The sequence below is a fragment of the Spea bombifrons genome, chromosome 1 (genome assembly GCF_027358695.1).
Source record: "Spea bombifrons isolate aSpeBom1 chromosome 1, aSpeBom1.2.pri, whole genome shotgun sequence".
In the NCBI taxonomy this organism is placed as follows: Eukaryota; Metazoa; Chordata; class Amphibia; order Anura; family Pelobatidae; genus Spea; species Spea bombifrons.
In genome coordinates, this window is record NC_071087.1 from 128,953,435 (window position 1) to 128,976,498 (window position 23,064).

At 38.6% G+C, this 23,064-nt stretch overlaps 1 protein-coding gene across 1 annotated transcript in view; it reads right to left on the minus strand.

Annotated features, from left to right (window-relative positions):
- The window catches only part of ZNRF3 (zinc and ring finger 3), a 65,611-nt gene that overhangs the window by 30,108 nt on the left and 12,439 nt on the right, over nt 1-23,064 (minus strand). The window lies entirely within an intron of this gene.

The window sequence follows — 23,064 nt, forward strand, 5'->3', positions numbered from 1 at the left end:
CAAAGTTCCCACATACTAGGCGCTTGAGTTCAGAAGTGGACAAATATATGGTTCCAAAGGTACATGAATGTCTGTCCATACCAGACACTAAATGTTTTAAAACATTTCTAGGACAAACCTCTATAAAAGTTAACTAATTCCTTTTAACACAACAAAGACACCTTTCACGCATTGATTAACAAAAGAAGGAACAGACTAACATGTACATGTTCATAAATATTCATTAAGGAAGTAGCTTTGCACACAATTAAAGAGGGAGAAAACAAACTTTAACAATGAATCAATAATATGTTAAGTATGGTCACCCATCCACCTTTAAGTTTGCTATATAGCCACTGGGAGACAGACAATCAAAGCATCACTGCTTCTAGTGGGGAATGGGTCTTAGAGACAATCACACAGCTTTTGTGGGTCTGAGAGACATTTTTCCTGCACCACACCACTTTCACCACTACAACCATTGTCAATCTCGGTCAATCAAAAATACAACATATCTGCACAGCCATAACTCTGTTGATGATCTTGAGTTTATTAAAAAGTTCTCACAGCTTTGAGGTTCACACTGTGTTAGGATCACCAATACATTAACATAATTACAATGCATTGTGCAATGACTCACTATTAAACCTTTTCCATTCAAGTAAAATAGCACACGCGGCTAGTGAGAAGGGGGAGCGGATAAGTGCGGATATCTCGGAGATATGTGCAGTGCTTTGCACCAACACAGAGAAGGTCAAAGTGGGAAGACTATCAGACACTGGACTGTAAAAAGCCGGCTTCTCTTAGATGCAGCACACTCCCAAATCAAAATGAAGGATCAAATACTTTCCCAATTCTAACCAGGGTGCCAGAAAGAGCAGGATAGGTGGGACCAAACAATTTTCATCTGCTGTCAGATCAAACTAAAGAAAAACAATATCTAGCTTGATTTTATAGCCTTATTTGAAATGTCAGCCTATGCGATCAACGATTTTGCTCTAAAATGCTAGCAGTTTTTAGGTTGTTGCTATGATGATATCCAACTAAAATAAATGGTAATCAGGAGCGTTCAGAGTCGAAATGCGCCTGTTCTATTTTTGCTGTCTCGTCTTTAGTGGTCAAACAGACAGCTTCATTTAATAAATATTTATATGTTGCTGGATGGGTAAGATGTGTTGCAGATGAAGGAACGCGACCAGAAAATTTATATGGACAGAGAGGTTGTATCTAGATCAGAGACAGGCAAGGCCTTCACCCGTTTACGACTGCCTTCCGAGAACAAGTGCAGATTTACCGGCTGCCCGTCTTTGCTAATGAAGGAAAACGGTATTAATGCACTCACAAGCACACACACTGCAGGAGCACAATATAAACTAAAGCAAAGACTTGTATTGGAAAAGTAGAGTCTTGGATTGTGCAATGTTTTTCTGCCTTTATGCAAGCTCACATCAGAACTAGGAGAAGGCTTCCTGTCTGACGAGGCGGACCTTGACATGTGTTCCATCACTCGGTAAGAAAAAAAAAACCTCAGGATCACATTTCCCACCTGGAGGATGTGAATCTGGTGACATAATTGCTGTCTGGAGGCTGTGAACCTACAGCCACACTGCCCACATGTAGGATCTGACCTCAACATCAGGCTCTCCAGAAGATGTGGTTTAATACAAATAACCATTCATTTACATGAGCTAACATGCTAGGACAGCTTTTTCTGCTGACGTCTAAGACCAATAACCCAATGTTTATACCCAACACTGTGACAATTCGATATGATCCACCAGAATTCTCCCATAAAAATTGGGTCGATCAGCTGCAGTCACCTATATACACACTATATATATATATATATATATATATATATATAAATATAACTTTCTGATCTAGATAAGTGATGACACAGGGATCTATGAACTGACAGCTTTTTAATTTGTGGTATTAGAAGTCTGGCATCCTTTGGCAAGACTCGAGGCAGAGGAGACATTAGACTGAGCTAGGGAGGTGTTTAAAATAACTTCAAAAGCAGCAAAGCGAGGTATTAAAGCAGGTTACAGTTACACACAGAACTCGCGGCATCTGAATCCGACAGCACGTAACAAGATCCACCTACAGAGGGACATTCCCTAAATGATTAAGAGAAATTGCTTCCTGCCTTTTGTCCTGAAGAGAACAGCAGCAGTGAAAGGACCAAGCCATGAATATGGACTGGATGTCCCACAGGGAACTACGCTGTAAAACAGGCTGTTTTAATCCATTATCTGCAGGGCTACAGGTGTTGATCACAAACTTTAAGACAAAAAACAAAGGGCTTCATAGTACAAAAGTGGTAATTAGTCTACTACGGCTCAATAAAAATATTTTTTTTAAAAAAGGAAGAAAATCTACACACAGCTGCCCTGGTTTAAGGGGAGATAGGTCATGAAAAGCTCCCCTTTATGTAACTAGATAAAAATAAAATGTCCACCTGGCCTAATTCCACATTCCAGTGTACAGATCACACAAACATAATTTAGGATAAAAAAAAATAAAAGACACACGATAGCTAATTTGTATTAAATATAATAGATGGGGTTCTTCACACATAAGTCAGGACCAAGTACTAGATTGCACTCAAGCACTGAAGTGTATCAGAATATTGAACACTAATTGCACAACTATATATGTCTGCGATATTACTGGTCTAGGTCACGGGAAACAAAAGTTTGAAGACCACTTTAAAATATCCATTCCTGATAGCCCCTTCTGCATTAGGTTGCATCTTATAAGATGTGTTTATTTTACATTAAAAAATCATTTTGGTGACAAAGAAAAAAGTGCAATTGCAACAAAGCATTTATTGGTATAAGGTGGGAGCTTGGCTACATACCAAACCTGGCCCTTTAAGGCGGCCTGATGAAGTGTGCCGATGGCTGGATACACTCACGTAGCGTGCGTCTGGCCATATCCAGCCACCTGCCGTACGCTGCAGCATCAGAGAGCATGGCTCTGTGGGCCAGCGGCCCGCCGGGGTGCCAGATCTGGCTCAATAGACTTCACCTTGGTGATACAAAGAGCATAACGTAGAAAAAAAATTGTCTAATAATATATAGTTTGCTTTACTTTACAAAAGCTTATTTTAAAAGTGCTTGGTGGCAAAATGTATTTCATAATGAAATATATTTTTCTAGAATTTGAGCAATTTTTTAAAAATTTTTCGTTAATATGCCTGAAAAAGAGATCCAGTCAATCTTAAAAGCTCTAATTAACCAAAGGCATCATATCTTTACCAAATTTGCTCGCTTTCCTCCTCTATTTTCTAAATACATCTTTTTCATATTACTTAAAAAATAAAGTCACTATGAATCTAGATTAAACCATAAAATAATTTTATCTTCAAATATTGTAGTAAAAAAAAAAAAAAAAAGGCTTATTAACCATTCAAAGTTGACAATCTTCTCCACTTGGCTAACTGTAATAAACAGGAAATGAGGGCACGGTGCCAGCGGCGGACCACGCACAACAGACAGCAATGTCAAACAACAGATAAGTAGCAAAGGAGATCAAACTCTAGGCGCTGCGCCCCCGTGAAATATCCTGCGACCAGGAAAACTTGACTTAAGAAGCAAAGAGCTATTAGTCACTTCAACTGAATGCAATCACGGTCAAGATACTGGTTTATGGTTAACCCTATCTCTGCTAGAAGGCATGCTAAAGGGTTAAAGCTCCTCAGCAATCAGCAGCTGGGCAAAGCCTTTGAAGTGTCCACCCTCCCCCAATCAATGCTCCTACAAAAGGAAGAAGTATTGTGGAATGTACTCAGAGGAATGACCTCCGCTCTGGAATGTGCTGAGCAAAGAAGCGTGGAATGCAAGGCCCCTTTTGGGGTACCCAAAAAAAAAAAGAATTGGGTGATCGTACACCCCTTCACAGCACAGAGCCATCCAGATTAAGCCCCATTAAGCAAGCATCGAGAATGAAAAGCTGTATATTCGGCGTAAAGAAAAATAGTTGCCTAAATTGCTTTGATCCAAATCATTAAAAGGGAATTATACTAAAACATTGATTTCATAAAGTAATATATCCGCACAAAAGATATGTGTTTCTTCCCATTTAAAGATCAATCTGCCTTACTTTACAATAACGTACTGTCATTTTTAAGTCCCACGATGCTTTTATTACTGACCATAGATTTACCATTACGCACACGTAACCTTATTACTATGCGCTAGACATAATACAGCAGGTTCCTTATTATGCAGAACGCAATAGATACAAATGGTAATAAGGCAATCAAATCACTTTGCATTACAACAGACATGATAGACTGCAAATTCTCATATTAACGCCGGCCAATCAAAGCTTGCGTCTTACCGACCTCTTCCATTCTAACCAGTTAGAGGACATGTTATAATGCAAAGGCAGTCAGGATGAAGACATTAAAAACATGTTTCTCACGTGGAGATGTGCTATACCGTCAAAACACTTGATTGGTTCATTATTATAGCGCCAACAGTTTCTTATTATTATTATAGCGCCAACAGTTTATGCAGCGCTTCTTACAATACATACATTCAAAGGGTCTGACAAAACTAGAATTGACAGACTGACACCAACCAATATGTTAAGTAAAGTGGGTCTTGCTTGCAAGCTTACAATGTGAAAATGTTTGTAAGGTTAACAGGTACCTTTCACAATAAAATTTGCTCCAGCTCAAATAATTCGAAAATGGTCTAATATTGGACATTTGACTGGGAACCATCGGAATACCAACAGAATTTTCTCAACAACTGTGGTTATGCCGTGTCACAGACTTTTCCCGACAGCTCAATGTACCCTAAGAAAAATTAAGATGGTTGTGACATACAAGGAGCACTGTCTTCCATAGTATTGTCCAGTTTATTAGTTAGCTGACTGTTTCCATAGGATGGAGGGATCTGCAGTATTAAATGTATGATTTAAAACAACCGAGAACTTGAGGATAAACTGCTTAAAAGCCACATTATCTTACCTGGGAAATTATCAGCTAAAGCCGTTAGCTCAATAGCATTGAGTGGATATTAAATTGTGGATGACGAGTCAATAAGATAAGAGAGCAAGAAAAAAAAGCCCACATCCTATACAGTACAATCAGCTGTGACAACCCAGAGCAAATCACATGTCTTCTGTTGAACAAAGCCAGATATCTGGACCACGCAGCTACCATACCACATAGTACTCCATAATGATCACGGCCATACCAAATCCCAATTGAAAATTTTACACGTGTTGACAGTACCAACTTTATATAACATTACGGCAATTTACACATCATTTGCAGAATGGTCTACTCCAATCTACGTATCCTTATCCTTTCTTGTTCTCACCCTATATTTAGCAAAGGAGGAATCTGCTTGTGAAATGATTTTACAACATAATAACTTAACCATTTAAACATTTTGTGATCCATCAACCTGTCTCCGTCTCTCCATCCAACAGTCTAGTTCGGTTTGAAGAAGATAGCTCGATTCTATCTCCAATGATTACCCCGTGTAGTCACATGGGCATAATATGTCCATGCTTTGTCCAAGTCACCCCTAGAGGCGGCCGACCCCCCAACTAGTTGTGTACAGTACCAGGCAGTATGTTGAAATGTGTCTCTTATCCCAGTTTTGACATTACTGTTGAGTGTATCAATAAATAAACCCGACATTCTTAAGAACTTTCTCAATTTCAGCTGATTATCCAAACTAGCCAGTCCATTCTCATTACATACAGCAAACCCAATGTGAGGGATATATGCGAGTCAAGATAGCCTTCCTTGCGATAAATATTCTCAGCTTTAACCTGCTTGATTTTTAAATCATTTCCAATCAAATCCCTACAATTTGACCTGTTAAAGGTACGACTAGATTATTTTGCATTGAGTGTCATGATCGAGCAATATGGTTGTCATGGTGGTCAAAAATTTTTTTTTTTTTTTTTAAATCTATGGGTAAAATACTCTTTTCCCATCACAAATTAGCATAACCTGCACTTCTCCCAGGTAGACAGAATATTGTGACTCTTCTATTCTTAACCATATAGATCATACAGAGGAATTTGGGCAGACGTTAAAAAAAGTAAAAAAAAATAGCGGAAAAACAATTTTAACAGTTTAGGAAATACTGTGGTAGAGGTTGAAAGGAAGTCATTAGCGGTCTTAGTTTCCCTAGTGTATCTAAAACATCCACAACAAAAATGTGCAATAAAATGTTATTGCTCAACAATACAAAGGCATATTCAACTCTTTGCTAACTTCAAAGGGAGAGTCATAAAATGATCAGGGTTTGATAATCTCTTTACTATTACTAATAAATGTTAAACATTACTTATCTTCTGAACCGCGGGAACACTCTGCAAACACAAGCTAGTAATTTTTACCTTATGGGAGATAAGCTAAAAGCGAGGTAAAATATACACGGCCGTCAGCTTGGATCAAATCTACAGATTTTCCCAAACAGTTATTTTATTTATCTCAAATCGAAATTCCCGGTAAGTAAACATGGTTAGCGGGGCAAATCAGGAGGAAAATTCCACTGGTTTCTATGGTAATTCCAAAACTTTTACCTTTATGACCCCCATTAGGTCTGAACGTCACTAGTTCAAATTTAAAACTTATAACAAATAAACTTAAAGTGCATACGTCGGTTTCTTAAAACCTATATTTCACAGCTCGTTACAATTAATAATCCCATATTATGGCGTTTGGTGGAAGGCAATTGATTCTGTATTTGTAAAGGTGGGGATTTAAGGACAGATAATGAATTATCATGCAATTTTGCACCTTATACCACCAATCACAGATTCCATACATTAAAAAAAAGCTATTTAGTGTAAACTTATGGGCTATTTTAATCAGTGTAATTGAAGATGTGCAGCTTAAACAAATGCATTTAATGAGACCTAAAGCTGTGTAGGCGACAGATCCTCTTTAAGACCTGTGTATGGCTCCACGGTGTTAAATATATGTATTTAAGGTATTACAGCAGCTATACAGTTCAAGGAAAACTATGGCTATAGCTCCAGGTTTTTTCCCCCCATATGAATAAGCGTGTTCCAACAAGAAAACGATACAATGCTGCACAAAGCCTTTTTGAAATGATGTACATTTTTTGAGCTCCGGTACATAATAAAACTGAAAGTTTTAGCGTGTCCTCCCTTTACCTTCAAAGCCACTGAAATACGTCTAGCGAGACTTTATAATCGTTGTGAAATAACTTAGTGTAGAATGCCGTGCGCCTCTTCCAGGGCATTCCAGTGATCTCTTATATTCCTGGAATTTGTTTGAACCCAGTCTTTGTTGAATTAGTGCAAAGATGGCCACTAATGCGCTGTTCTGAGCATGGTAAGGATTTCCATTTTTGGATGTTTTAAGTATACCACCATCATTTTTGGGGGTCTTTTACATTTTTTTTTTTTAATTCAGACCGCATAGTCGTTGTAAGGAGGAAAAAAAAACTTCTGCCTTCCTCAACGTAACACGCAGGAAATGAACTTTGTGATAAAATGTGATGGAGACGCGGTTTCTAATTGTTTACTGTTCAAATATAGTTAGACGACACTTGAGACACCGAGCAGATTTATACCAAGAGATCCGTATCTCTGTCTTTGATGGTATCTCAAAGGTTCCTAGAGAGGGAAAGGTAAGTTAGGTAGTTGAAAACTGTGTAGGGTTTGAGGCTCATATGCAACTCTATGTTTAAATCTATGCACTTAAAGCCTTACGGCAATTCTTATCCATCATGTCTTTTTTACCCTTACTATCTCGACATCTCATCAATCAGTAAGTAAGCATTGTCTGCTTACACACAGCTCTCAGACAGATAGAAGCCAAAAGAATCAAATTTAAACCCAAGCGGGTATTGGCTCAACATATTCAAGAAGAGAACAATAATTACAAATATATATAGATTTGAAGTATTTGATGCTAAGAAATTATTTCTTACATAGACCATTTCCGGTAGACATTTATGGAATTAGACTCAAAAACAAGTCATTTTTTTGCCACTGAAAACAGGGAAAGGTTTGCTCAAAAACAGTAAAAAAAAATGAAATATTGTGCCTGTGGATTTAGAATATATATATATATATATATATATATATATATATATACATACATATACATACATATACATACTGTATATACATGTACACGCACATTCAAATAATAAAAAATAAAATTACACTTCCATAACGTGAGTGTCAAAATGACGTAAATGAAATTAAAAAAATGAAATAAAGTTTTTTAAAAAAAATTTTTATCTATGGGAATGTCAGTCTGGTTGGCTTTTTAGTTTTTGAAACGGAATGTAAGTTCCTGAAGTTTCCATCAATAGTTGACATGTCACTATCGCTTTAAAAACAAGATAGCCTTGGGAGGGACGTTACCGCGTGGACGCTGAATGCGGTGTCCCGACTGTGACCAAGGGAAGCCGGAAGCCAGCATTCATTAAGCAATACTACTGCACCATTGAGACAAACATAACCGTACCAGCAGTAATAACGCCAATATAGGTGTTATAGAAAGTTACTTAACAAATATGGCCCTTTTTCTTTAAAAATGCACTCATGATGTATTACTGGGGGAGCGGACAGCTGTGGGCCTTTAAATGGGACACGCAATACGACAGATTATTCTTTGCCGACGTAATATTTAGCTACCCCTTCTCAATACTAAGGGGTTAAATAAATGAACAGCTGCCGTTCCCTTCTCTTATTGATAAAATACTACTCAAAGGAGCTTTACCCATGTGTTTAACAGCTGCACACATCAGTGCCGAGGATATATCTTTTGCTCTTTTTTGTCAAAACAACTTAATGTGTTTGGGGCTTTTAACAATACTCCCCAGCAGGATTTTACTAACTCACAAAAGGGCCCACGAGGTACTGCGGAGTCTCGTGTAGGAATTATAACACATTTGTGATTTGAGCAATCGAGGTTGCGTTATATGTTTACACTCTGAAACCGCCACTGAATTTATTATAATTACTTATTATTTATATAGCGCCATCATATTTCACAGCCCAAAATACCACTAAACTCAATTTTTGAGAATATCAATTGAAAAAAAGAGTATAGAGTTTTAAAAAAAACTATTTACGCCAATTTAAAAATAATTTCAATTACCTTTTTAAGCATTTATTTTTAATGAAGCCATATTGTCGACTGTTTTAACCATCACAAAAAGTACTCCTGAATACAATATATCAGCACCTCCATGTTTTCTCTCTAGAAAGGCACTTGGAATGTCATAGTTATAAGTTTGAAGTGTTACTTTGTGTGACTTAAGGCTTTGTTCACAAAAGTTTGAGTTTGATCAGGTGATTTGCTATGAGAACAATCCAACTTCAGTGTGTAATATAAAAGGCTATGCACCTGGTGAGTTTTTCTGGCAATAAGGACCCTCTAGATAGATCATTTCGATTTCTTGAAAGTTCTTTCACCAATTAAATACATAAGCAACACATAAGAATATAAAACGCGTTAAAAATACACACTGGTCACCAAACAGACAGACGGGCAAACAGACCTCGGGCACATCTCATGATCAGGACTCAAAGTAGAGTCTGGATGAATTACGCAGTAGTGGAAGAAAACACCCGTGTGCATATTATTTTACAGATTAAAGGACCAACACCTTCCTTTTGGCTGAAGAAAGTCACAACTGATGCATCAACAAAGAGTTTGCAGGAGAGCTGCAGTTTCATCTCATTTTACATTATGAACGGCCAACCTCAGTGAGCTTTTGCTGCCTTTTCAGGGTAATTAGACGGGGATGGCCGTTTATAATGGATAATGAATTCAGGGAGCGGAAATCATAATTCTCCATTTGGAGAATAAACCCTAAAACAATAAAATGTTTATCAACTGATTGATAATTCCATCCACAAGAACTATAGGTACGTACATGACGAGAACATTACATACCACCTTTAGATGGTCCAGAAAAGTAAAAGTCAAATATTTCAGTGACATTTTCCATCTCTTCAAAGATGCCATGTTTAAGTAGAGCTAATAGGTCGGACAGCACCTTGAGTACAAACATGTTCATTTACATTCCTGCTCATGACACCAAGAGACCAGTCGTTTCCTTTAATCTTATGTAAACTTTACCTCACCCACTTGGGTTTCAGCCAAAGGTCAGAAATCACAGGAAGAAACAATGGAGATTAGAGATAAGTGATAAGTGTCTATCCTCAGGACCAATGACTCCTATTCATAAAGGCAAAATCCCTGCTACATGTACCTGAGAGCACGCACATGTGTGTTATATATATACACATATATGTATTTATGTATGTAGCTGCCAGATGAGCCATGTACAGTATTACACCTTTGAGTTTGACAATCTGCAGGTCACAGTTATACACATGGCTGGTGAGAACTCATCAGGAGCTTGAGTGCCGTATGCAGAATTCATAGATGACATGATTTAAGAGACAACGTTTGAAATCCTATACAAGGATTCAAATAACCTGAGATTTTTAATAATCCCACAGATTAGATTTTACTGCTGCATGCTCCACTGTATGTCTGTATAGCGCATGCATGAAGGAGACAATTTCAGTAGTAGACCGCGACATTCCAAGGTAGGGTGCCTGTGGCCCTTGAGGTCTTAACTAGGACAGACCGACCCAGATCTAATATAAAAAAGAAGATAATGGAGAATATTTAGCCCTTTAAACATGCAAGAACTGGGCACGTTTGTTTACATGTAAAATATAAAGTGAGACGCTTGACCCATATCAGTGTGTAGCAACCCCACAGCAGCAATGACGGAGTTAACAATGACAGAAGAAAGGCCAACACTGCATCCAGGGGCCCAGAAGGAAGCCAGATTATGTAGACCGGTAGCTTCCTGGAATATCCTGCGAGGCGTACAATCAAGGCCAGGCGGCTAGCCCATTAGGGAGGGGACCCCACCAAGGCTCCGGAAGCTGTTGGAAGTACTTAAGACTTACAAGTTGTGGCAAAGACCCTCCCCCAGCTCCCCCAGGGAGTATAATGGTGTGTTCCAGGTCTCAGGGGGGCTCCGGAGGGGCAGCAGCAGCCAAGATTAGAGGAGGAAAAAGGAAGAAGCTGTTACTGAAGAAAACAAATGTGCATAAGGGCTCATCACATGCATGATATATAGCTTGTGAAAGCGGGGCCGTGCACATAACTATCCCCTATGTGTAGAAATAACAGTTTAACAACCACCAAAAGGACATTGGAACTTAACTGCATATACGCAAAACACAATGTTTTATCTACACAAATGTAAAGAGAGATGTGCAGAAGCAATGTGGCAAAGTTGCCATAATGTAATACATGGAGATACAGAACATGAAGGCGTGACATGGTAAACACCAGATCATGACACGGTAAACACCAAATCATGACACGGTAAACGCCAGATCATGACACGGTAAACACCATGGGCCATATACAAAGGCTCTCTTTTTAGGAAGGACAGTCACCCTTTGACAGCCAAAATTGTTTAGGTCTCAAAGTCACATAAAATGTCCCAGTCCAACCCTATTTCTTTCTCTTACCAAAAGTGTCCAAGGGGAGACCAAGAAGTGTAATAATCTAACAAAACCAATTATATACAGATCATTGTAAGCAGTCTGTAAAAATAAGGTACTAACATTGTAATGTGTGCATTTTTAATAGATGCACCTTAACTAAAAGATGACATCTTCAGAAAATGTCTATACTTGGATGCCAATATCTCCTTACAAAACACAAATGGCATAAGTATTTCTAAGTCTAACGATACTAATGATAAAAGGCATCATTTGACAAACTTTGACAAAAAGGTCTAAAATCTGCATAAAACATAGAAATAAGTAATAAAATTAATTCTCTATATTGATCTCTATTCTTGATCATAATATCCATCTCTAAAAATAATATAGAGATACTTTACCTCTATACCTTCATTGTCCCTTAAGTCTAGCAGGTCCATCACTGAAGGCTAAATAAGTTTAAGAGTGGAATATGAGCAAATAAAGCACTTTGCACTGGCGTGATATTGTGAAATACAAATCCCTTCCCAAAAAGTTATTGGCTATTAACACATTCAAAATAAAGCATCTTTTATCGTAAACGTGTTAAATCAGCAAGCTTACTTACATAAGACCGGGGGGGGGGGGGGGGTGATGCATGGCGTCATGGCCTGAATATTTGGTCCATTCCTTTCTCAATTATCCCAAACAGGCACAAAGTGGGTCACAAACAGTGCATAACCAGACTCTTATGGTGGTCCAAAAACATTGTGCCACCCACGAACACTACAAAGTAACTCGTACAGTACCATGAAGTGAATTCATACCTTCTGCACTAATTCTATGTATGTATATATACATATATATATATATATACATATACATACATACATACACAGTATGTATGTCTGTGTGAGTTAATGGATAGATCCGACTCCTAACCTCTACAGAAATGTGTCCAGCCCTGTATAAATATATTTCCTCCTGATCATGGCAATTCCATTTGCATTTATATTATATTATATATATATATATATATATACATATATATATATATATATACATATATATATATATATATATATATATATATATATATATATATATATATTATAACTGCCATCATAATTATATGTAATTCAGTTTCCTACAAGCTGCATTTGTCTTCTGGAGAATTACAGCTTTCCAAAAAGTCTTTGATATAATTTAGGAAAACAGAGAGTGCTTCATAATGAAATTACAAGACACAGCTTTCCAAACTTAGGTGGTTTGTTTTTCAAGGGCACCGTTTTGGTGAATTGATGGATGGTATAAAAGGGGATTCTTAGGATGTTCCTTATGAAATCACAAGGTATTACGTCAAGCTATTATTTCATGTACAGGTTTTTTACAGTAGGTTTGTGACATTCAAGCTCTTGGGATTTGGTGCCCAGCAAAGTAAAGGTTAAAAGAACAAAAACACACATCCAGAGTTTTACAGTTTTCTTTTGTTCAAGCTCAAATTCCTTACTGCTACAGGGCATGAAGCAACAGAAACGGAGTTATGTTCCCAACCTCTTTCAGCTTGGCAAGAACCCTGCACATCACTTCATGCATTCTTCTGTGCTTTAGAAATGAAATCAATGAGGATGTACTGAGGTTTGTTTTTTGGGAGGGGGAAATGTGCGTATGTGCGTGCGCAGGGTGGGACCACGGCAGGGCTGTGACTGCGGTATTCTAAATCCAACTTTTTCTGGTGCTAGGACCGAAGAGTCCTGGAATATAGTCGCTTGTGTTGGCTAGGCCAGTGTTTCCCAACCTCCCCACCATCAATAACTCTTAAGAACCTCTCCCTCCAACTGATTGATTATCCGTAATGATAACATGTATCTGTCAATAGTATCTGTTATAGTTCAAACTATGAACTGGCAACCACCTCTAAACTGCACCTTGCCACACATTTTTGACTGTATCGGCAGGGAAGAAGTTCAGGGCAGCAAGTTGCCTATACCAGACTGCTGTTGAATTAGTTGGCTCTTTATTACATGATTGTATATCTGTAAGGGTTTAGAAGAAGATCAAAGTGAAGGAGAGAGGACCATTAGCCAACTACATGGGTTGGTAGCAAAGGTAAAAAAAAAGAAAATGGGAAAAAGGGCACCAGACTAAAATGAGGCTGCATGGCGCAGAAAAAGGTATGTATCAGAATGATTTCTGCTCTCACGTCGTATAGTTACCATAGCAACCAAGTATGGTGTTCCTTTTCCACTTTACCAGTATAGGGTATCAACGAGTGAGATTTCAAGTGTAGCACTGAGATGGGGTTAATTGGTTAAACATGTATCTCCAGTTATGCTGTAATGGGGCAAATTGGACATGTGTGCTGCCTGGGAAGGGAAATGGTTACATGACCAAACAAGCACAGCTAGCATGCACTACATTAACATTACATGTCATGCACATAAGCACCAGCATAAATCATAGGTATTTCCCTTTAATGCACACACATGCATAGCATATGTGCACATGTATCATGTATGCACGCATGTGAGCATAATTCAGATTAACATGTAAGATGCAAAGTATCCCTGGGAAAACTTACAAGAAAACACTGTGAAGTCCAACCCCTCCCCCGCCCCAAACTCCAATCAATAATTCTACACAAGGGAGACAACAAGCAAATCGCAAGGGGGTCATCTTCAAAGAGATGGTTGCCAGGGGAGCAGTTGCCTGGGTAGAAAGCATGCTTGCCCTCCCAGTCCTGCAGCTGCTACGGCTAACTCTGGGGTGCGGCTGAGCCAAAGTACATAGGAGGGGGGACTCTCAACACAAGCTATTTTTCAGAAGAAAGTTGGTGATGAAAGATGTACAAAAACCCAGGGAGAAATTACCAAATTCCTCTGTAATCACAAATACAAGTATACAAGACGTACAGCATAAAGCAGTATACTTAGAATAATCATGCATACATAAAAGGACCTTTTGGAGGTCATCTGATTTGTGGGCACGTGCATTATACAGAGGGACCAATCTGATTATGGTGTAAATTGTACAAACAAGGAAGGGTTTACCCATTGTACAGTGCTACGGAATATGATGGCAGTATACAAAACAATAAAAAATAATATGATTAAGGACAGAACAGGCAATTCATTCTGATAGTTTACATAAAAATCCATGGGAAACAGTAGTAATTAAGAAACTTTACGCAAATAACAGATGTCCAGAAGGTGGGTAATGCTTTATTCCAAAGACATCCCTAGTTGGAAGGGGAAGTGAACATATAATATTTGATAAAACAAAAATGGGTCAATCTTGGCCAAGTCCTGTGGGTTCAGTATAGCACTTTAACCATCCCATCTACTCTATTCAGAACTGTACGAATCTGTGAAAGATTAAAATGTCACATAGAAAATTTAAGAGCCAGCACAAGTTTCTTTTTTTGGGAGCCACAAAGGGGTTAATCCACAGAGCTCAAAAAAGATAGCACACCAGCAGTAAGCCTTTAGAAGCCATGGCTACCTAGCTAGATTTGTCCAGCACTGGCTCCATATAAAGATTTACTTCTATTGTCGCTTGGCTAATTACTAACATTCCATCATGAGGATATTTCATTCTTATCCTTGTACTAAATACATTTTAATAAGCAAATTCTTAGCTGTCATCCTAGGGAGGAAAAAAAAAGTTATTTTAACTTTTTCAAACGGGTTTTCATAAAATATTGTTCCTTCTCATTGTGCAAGGAATTGATTCTGCAAGCGCAGAGGGATTTGTAATAAACGCCCCTCACAGCTTGTATATTACAGCCAGGGCTCCAGGGTAAAGGAATGCCAGGCCGGTAGCTGTGATGTGCGTGCGTGTGTGTATATGTTTGTGTATTGGAATGGCATGTGTGGGATGAAGTGCCAGTTGCTCTTAACGAACACCCGACCTTGAGGAAGTTCTGACAAGGACTCTATCATCCGAGGTCTCAGCCACACACTCAATATAACAACGATTTGCACCAAGAAAATCATCCAAGTTCTTGTACTGGTCTGTGAATGGAGAATACAACTCTCTTAAGTCGCTTGAAAGGAAATTTTAACTATGTTGCCTTAAAGTGGGGAATGTATCATTACCGCTTTAAGCATAAAATACATTGATTAAAACCACCTATAGCAAATATAAGTTTATTGAATAAAATGTGTGGTTATAAAGTTCACCTCAAGGAAGCTGAGATATGTGGTAAAAGGTGACAAAATTAGTCTGTCTTGACGTTCTTTCACATCACTCCCCTTTAGAAGGCTTCCTGAACCAATCAACAACCATCAGGAACAGTGGAGTGATAATTTAATGGGGAGGAATAGTAGTACAGTTACGGTGGCTGCTCTTTTTACAGATAGGAGGGGTTTGTAGGGCAGATTCTGAGAGCCTGGTATAGGTATGCTTTAATCTTTGGAGGACTTATTTAATTTAGCAAAACAATATCTCAAGGAAAGTAGTATATGCCTTATCCACTGCATCTGAGCAATATTTCTTTGTCCCAATGATTATTAATTATTAAGATTTCTTGGTGGCATCTGGTGATGGATCATCCACGTTGATCTCCTTGTTTAGTACTAAAGTAACTTCAAATGCTGACCGAAAGCAGACAATGACTACCTACCAAAAAAATGCAATCAAATCATGACAATTAACATTTAAATTGTAGATGAGTTTATAAATTATTTAGCACAATTTCACATCCCATCCAACCTGTCTGGAGCTCATTACTATTGTGGCGTTGATGACATACCTGCACAATTAATCACATACTTATAAAGTGCACCAAATGATTAACCAATTCAGAAGAGGAGGCCACATGCTGGTACATCTAAAGAGACATGGACATTATATATATGGCGGGATGAGTTCTACTTTGTCTCTCTGTCTCCAAAGAGCAAATAATTGAAGCAGTTGTCTTAGCCCACTAAGCTACCCTGCAATTTACCCAGGGAATTCCCCAACAACTTTGTCCTTCAGTAAGTATCATCAGTTAACACCATGGCGTTAAATCTGCATCCTGAGAAATCCCTTCTTGAAGACACAGAATGAGCTTTGAAACTAAATCGGAAAAATTCAGGCTACATTCAGAGTCTCCCGCAGATTTCATACCGTCAAAAAATATGCTTAAATAATAATACGTTGTCAGGAATAGAAGATTAACACCGGGTTGAAAGAGTCAGACTTAAAGGCTACAGAGAGGCCTAATGGAAGGGGAGATGGCACCGAGACCTCTGATTTGAGCCGCGGCTTTGAAGAAGGTATAATAGATGAGGTATAGTATGCAGAGCATGTTAGCAGGAAGTAAGACACAATCTTTCCATTGCACATCATTCCTCACTCACTAAGCATTTGGCTGCACTTTAAAGTTCTCAGCTTTCAAAGGACAGCAGGGCTGCAGCCGGCAGGTCTCCTCTCTCACGGCCAGAGACATTAAACTGAGACTTGTTAGCGAACGCTGCACTCAGCAGACAGAAAACCCATTCCACTGGATATAGGAGTCTCTCCACCTGTGGGGCATATACTGGGGCAAGATTCTTGCTGACAGCTACCCCTGCCTATTTCGTGGTAAAAGTGGGACGGAGAAAGACGAGATGAAGAAAAAAAAAAGTTATCTAGGAAAACGACATATTCTCCCCCATACAACTAGTAACAGGCATGTGTATTATACATAACATACACCAAACAAAAGGGCACGAGTGCTCCGCGTAAAGAAGGGAGCGGTAGAGCTGGCGGACTGTAGCCCATATTAGGTATATGGCCAGAAAAATATATATACACAGTGTAGAAATTGGGGGTAATAGACATAAAAAGTAGTATATAGCAGTGTATCCCTAGGATAAATCAAAATACTTCCATTATGCAGGATAATCTCAGAAGCAGCATGACACAAGCATGGTCCTGAGGAGGTTTTTGCATACATCCATGCCAAAAAAAACTAGAACTAGTACGTTTTATTTTTAAATTTAAAAGTTAAAGTTAGACTGAACTTTTCAGAAGTTCGTGAAATAGTGACCCATCTAACTAGCAGCCAGCAGTTACAATGGGTTTGTTAAAGTATGCCAAATCCATATGTAGAACCATGAACCTAATGTTTGAGAATATGAAATTCCATATCGACACAAAAATCTACTCTTTTCTTGAACTATTACAATTCTTGGTAAACATTTCATATAAAAAGCATATTTAACCCAGTCGCTGCCTAACAAAGTGTTTAAAACATGGAACTCTTCCCAGGGTCACTAAGCAAGTGGCCAGACGGGAACGTTAAGTCTTTGTTTTACTGTTAACCCGACATACAATACCCAGTGCTTTGAAAAGGCAAAATGCAGTAATCCATCAAAGAGGCATTGAGACGGCTCAGGAAGTGGGGAAGGAACATCAAAAGAGCCCAGTAATACTCTTGTAATTCAAGGTGACGCTGTGTCCTGCACAAACAGACACACTTCAGCATACTGGCAGGGAATTAATCGGCCTGTAGATAGAGATGCACATCCAAAGGGTGTGAGGCACAAACTCAAAAGAAACACCGGGTTCTTAATGTTCCTCATTTTAAAAAATGATGGGCCGCAAGATAAGAGAATAATTGCTGGAGGACAACAGAGGGTGATGTTTAAGGGAAAATGCAAATATACAGGCAGGTGCTCCGACTGTTCTGGATTCAAAGATCCAGATGAGAAGAACCAATCTACCAGATGATAAATATATATAGCCGATTTTATTGTTTTAGAGTCATCTGGAATGAAACATTCAATCTGGTTCACAGACCACAGCTCCTTTCTAAGGTTTGATATTTGGCCAGGAGGCTTTACTGGGGACCTGGGAGATATATATATATATATATATATATATATATATATATATATATATATATATAATGGAGAGAGGCAGAGTGATAACCAGAGCCCTGGCCTTTACCAACCACCACTAGTAAGCCAACAGCCTCCATTCATTTTATTATTCTTTGCTTAAAATGTCTGCATGGTTCCGAAAAATCTGGAATTTAGAATAATTTACCTGAAAAACATTGTCCGTTTGCACCGACATGCTTTGTTGTAAGCTAGTTTTAATAAAGGAGTCTTTGTGTGATAATTCTCCGTTTAACCCAAGATACAGTTAGTCAGCCAGTTACAGAGCACTTAGTAAGTCACCCACGCAAGTTCTAGTGTTTGGAATCATTGCAATTCATGCACCTACAGACAGAAAACCCACATATACATTCATGTGTTCACGTAGAACTTCTCAAAAATAAATTAAAAAATCTTCTGAACTAAATAATTCAAAATACACAATTAATTATGCACTACGTACTTATAACGCTTCGCAACTAGTTAAAAAAAAAAACAATTTGACAAAACAAATTGGATAGCAAATATAATGGAGATAACCTATACAAAGAAGAACTTGTTACTTTGTTTCCCTTCTCCTCGCCGCTTTATCATATAATTTATTGGTAAGGATAAAATATATCTGCAACAACTATCTGGACTTTGTTACTTTGTCAGTGGATCTCCCTGGGAACCCTATAACCTACTCCAAGTTTATTGAGATTGAAGTAATTACATGTTCTCTCCAACAGGAGACCCAGTGGAGCGATAGGGTATTTGCCCTACATGTACTATGCTTCATTTTTACAATATAATTGTTAGGCTACAGTAAAATATATTTGTTTTATGTTCCAGAACGGACTTAAAATTTACTGCAACTTTCAAATTGTTAACCAAAAATTGCTAAGAATCACAGAACTTGAAAGGGGCTCTGCTCAGCTTTACATTAACAATGTTTCTAGCCCATTACAGAGGTCTCATCCAAACTGCCATTTTTTGCCATGCGTAAAGCTAATTTTGCCATTAAAGCACACTGTATATGCATATTTCCCAACATTCCAAATGGCCAGAGGGACAAGGCGTTTTTATGTGACTGTGACCTATTGATAGCTATTCGTGTAAATTATAAAAGAAGAGTACGTAGTATAATTTATAAACATTTTTCGCCGTTACACATTTTGGGCTGTAGAACACTGTGATAAACTCATAACCGGGCAAAGATTGTGAGCTCCTACAACAGAGGGACATCAGGGGAAGAAAGAGGGAGAAGGTTTGAATATATTAAGTAAATATCTCTTGTGGCTCCTAAATACACATAAACCCCCTTAATGCCAGAAGTCAGTAACAGTCTTGTCCCTACTAGCCGCTCTGTTAAATGTATTATTGCTTAAAAAGACAACCCAGCAGCAGCAATGGGGGGAAGAGACAAGCACCAAATCAACCTGGGTGGCAATGGGTCTCTAATATCTGGCACCGTTCCCCGAAATCAGGCTATAGTTTGAAATACCTAGGTATCTTTTCTAGTTCCCTCCCCAACTCTCAGCACACTTTGCTTCTCTAAATAAACAAGGGTGGCCTTTGTTTAAACAGAGAGATTGAGAGAGAAAAGGAGGGAGGTGGGGTGAAATAAAAAGCTATATTACATCACCAGCAGCTTTTCCGTTTTCAGTATCAATCGTGCATTGCTTTGAAGGATGTGTGTGTGAGTCTGCAGTGTGTGCTTTGATCTTGCCATTTCAATGAGCCTGGAGGAAAGGTGTGGGTTTTTGAAAGGATCATTATGGCTTTGGCTGCGCAGGTTTATGCACTGCCACCCGCTTCCATTAACTATTGACACAACTTAACCCCTTGAACAACAAGACTCCCGAGGCTGGTTTTCATAGGGGATTCAACTGGCCAAGAACTGAATGGAAGGAAGAGGATCATTTTTGCTACCACACACTTCATCTTATTTAATTGTCAGGCTACAGTAAAATATATTTGTTCTAGAACTGACTTAAAGTGTACTGTAAACTTCAAATTGTTGACCACAAATTACTAAGAATCAAACCACTTCAAAGGGGCTCTGCTCAGCTTTTCATTAACAATTTTTCTATCACATTAAAGTGGGCCTGCCACCCACAAACAAAAGGATAACTCATTACATATACACATCTATATATATGTATATATTTTTATATATATACACATCTATATATTATATAATATACATAAGCGCACACACACCACAGGAGCAGGCACTAAGCACCAGCAAGCACCTACCGTATCAGACAAGACTCAAGGTTCAGACCATGTAGGGAGGCTTCTGAGACAGTCCAGCACATAGTGGCAGGTTGTAAGATGCTCGCAGGAACAGTGCACACTGAACGGTACAACTAAGTAGCTGGTATTGTGTACAGGAACAACTGCACAGAGTACTGGCTAAACCCTCCCAAGTACAAATGAGAGATTACAAAGAAGGTTGTGTAGAATAGCAGGGCTAAGATCCTGTGGGACTTCCAGATCCAGACGGACAGTCGGATACTAGCCAATCAACCCAACATTATGGTGGTAGACAAGGAGCAGAGGACAGCGGTGATGATAGAAGTACCGGTGCCAAGTAACAGTGCCATCAAGAAGAAGGAGTATGAGAAGCTGGAGAAGTACCAGGGCCTTAAAGAATAACTAGAGAAGATGTGGAGAGTGAAGTCCCAGTGGTCATAAGAGCACTTGGCTCCAACTCTGTCCAGAAGAGCGCAGCGCTAGGAACAGCTACAATACTGCGCAGAACCCTCAAACTCCTTGGCCTCTGGTAGAAGACCCTAGGTTGAGGAAGACACATACCACCCATAGGGGCGAGATGGGAATATTATATACATATACACACACATAGCAGCCACCAACAATGCAACTTGGGCACTGGGTGTATATTTTCTTATAGTCTTTTGGGACATATGCAAGGACTCTCTGCACTTAGCTGGAAAGTTGGCCATTGCCACCCCACTTGCTGGGCTGCTCATTGTTATATTATCCACTGGGTTTTTCCTCTTTTTTTTTTTTTTTACCAGAACTGGTGGCAGGCAACATATTCTATGACCAATTTTTACTGCCACCTGAATGCATATGTTAAACTGCCCCGCCCTAGACGGTGACAGATTATGCTTTTTCATATGTACCGGTGCGCATGAAACAATAATACTTTTCTTGTGATTCATAGAGATCAAAACATTCTACTTGAATTTGAAAGGCCTCTGAGTGCACTCTGTGACAGTACCCAGCACCATAATATAATTAAGTCAAACTTCCATACGGGAAAAAAATGGGAAACATGGTTTAACAATCTACAAAAGGTTTCCTGGTCTTCCACACAAGATCTAACAAGGCGAACCTATGGTGGTGATCCTATGTCAACATTCTAGATACCAATGGTCAGACACAGAAATATGGCAAAGTGCAGTCAGTCCCATATTTGCCAAGCTCTGTGGTGCTGGATAATCTACAAACACATCAAATATTTATGGTCATACAAAAAGTATATTTAAACCAAATAAATATTTTATATGAAATATTATCCAGTGAATAAAATGCCTTAGTAAGACAAAACATACTCAAAATGTAGGACAACTGAAAAAATGCCAATAAAAGGGGTACCTGCAAATTTCCCCCTTTGCCTCAATAAATACTTTTAGTTGTATTTCTTTTTTTCTGCAGAACTTTAAAAATTAACAGGATTCCCCCGGAGTTCTCACAGGAGACTACATCACTACATGTTGTAAAATGTATTGGACTTTCCCACTTTGTTTTCCTACTGATAGCTGGGCAATTAGTTTAAAGAGATCCTACGTAGAACAATAATTATAGCTATTAGGCCAAATAATAATACTATAATTAAACAGTCAAGGAGGAGCAAACAAGTAAAAAAAAAAATATTAGGCTGATTACTTATTCCAGATTGAGTGAATTACATTTATATGGTGTTTATAAATTATAAACGCTCTTAGGGTGCGGATCAATCCCTTTAATAACATTTGAGGGTTAAATCAAGGCGTAGGTCATCAATATACTCAATTTCCAAATGTTTTTCAAGCCCCGGGAAATATAGCCCACATTGTTGTGTTCCTTTGAAGCCACAAACAAATAGGTAAATAAATTGGATGCCAAGGAAGAAATAATTGGCAGTAAAATCCTATATTGAAGGCAAAAGCTTGGTTTGCATTAATACATATATACCACAGCAAATTTAACAATAGCGCCCGTACAAAAAACTTAATATGACAGGTAAGCATAGTTATAATCTAACGGCTATATATATATATATATATATATATATATACACACACACACACACATATACACACACACACACACACATATATATACATGTATCAATCAAATGCAGGATAATCTCCACCTGGTGTCAAACAAATGTATAAAAGGAGCTGGTGGGAGGCTAAGGTTTCTATTAAGTCATTTTGGCTGTTGATCCACAGATCTTGGGAACCTGGCCAGCTCTGTATATGATTTTTTTAATTTTTTTTATTTAACCGCATGGTGTCTGTTTCTAGCTGGAGTCAATTACACTCGGCTCCGCTTTCAAGAGGAGGTAACTGAACTCCACTAGAAAGGATGCTTTTGCTTCCCAGGCTGGTGCAATCCTATCTCAAGCGGGGGCTTTGCTGAGAGTGTTGCCTTTCTAACAGTATGCTGCGGGCAGGCAGCAGCACCTCCCACAACTCATTTATAAGAAGGAACAAGAGCTTTGATGGCTCCCTAAAGCAAGACACAGGAATAGTTC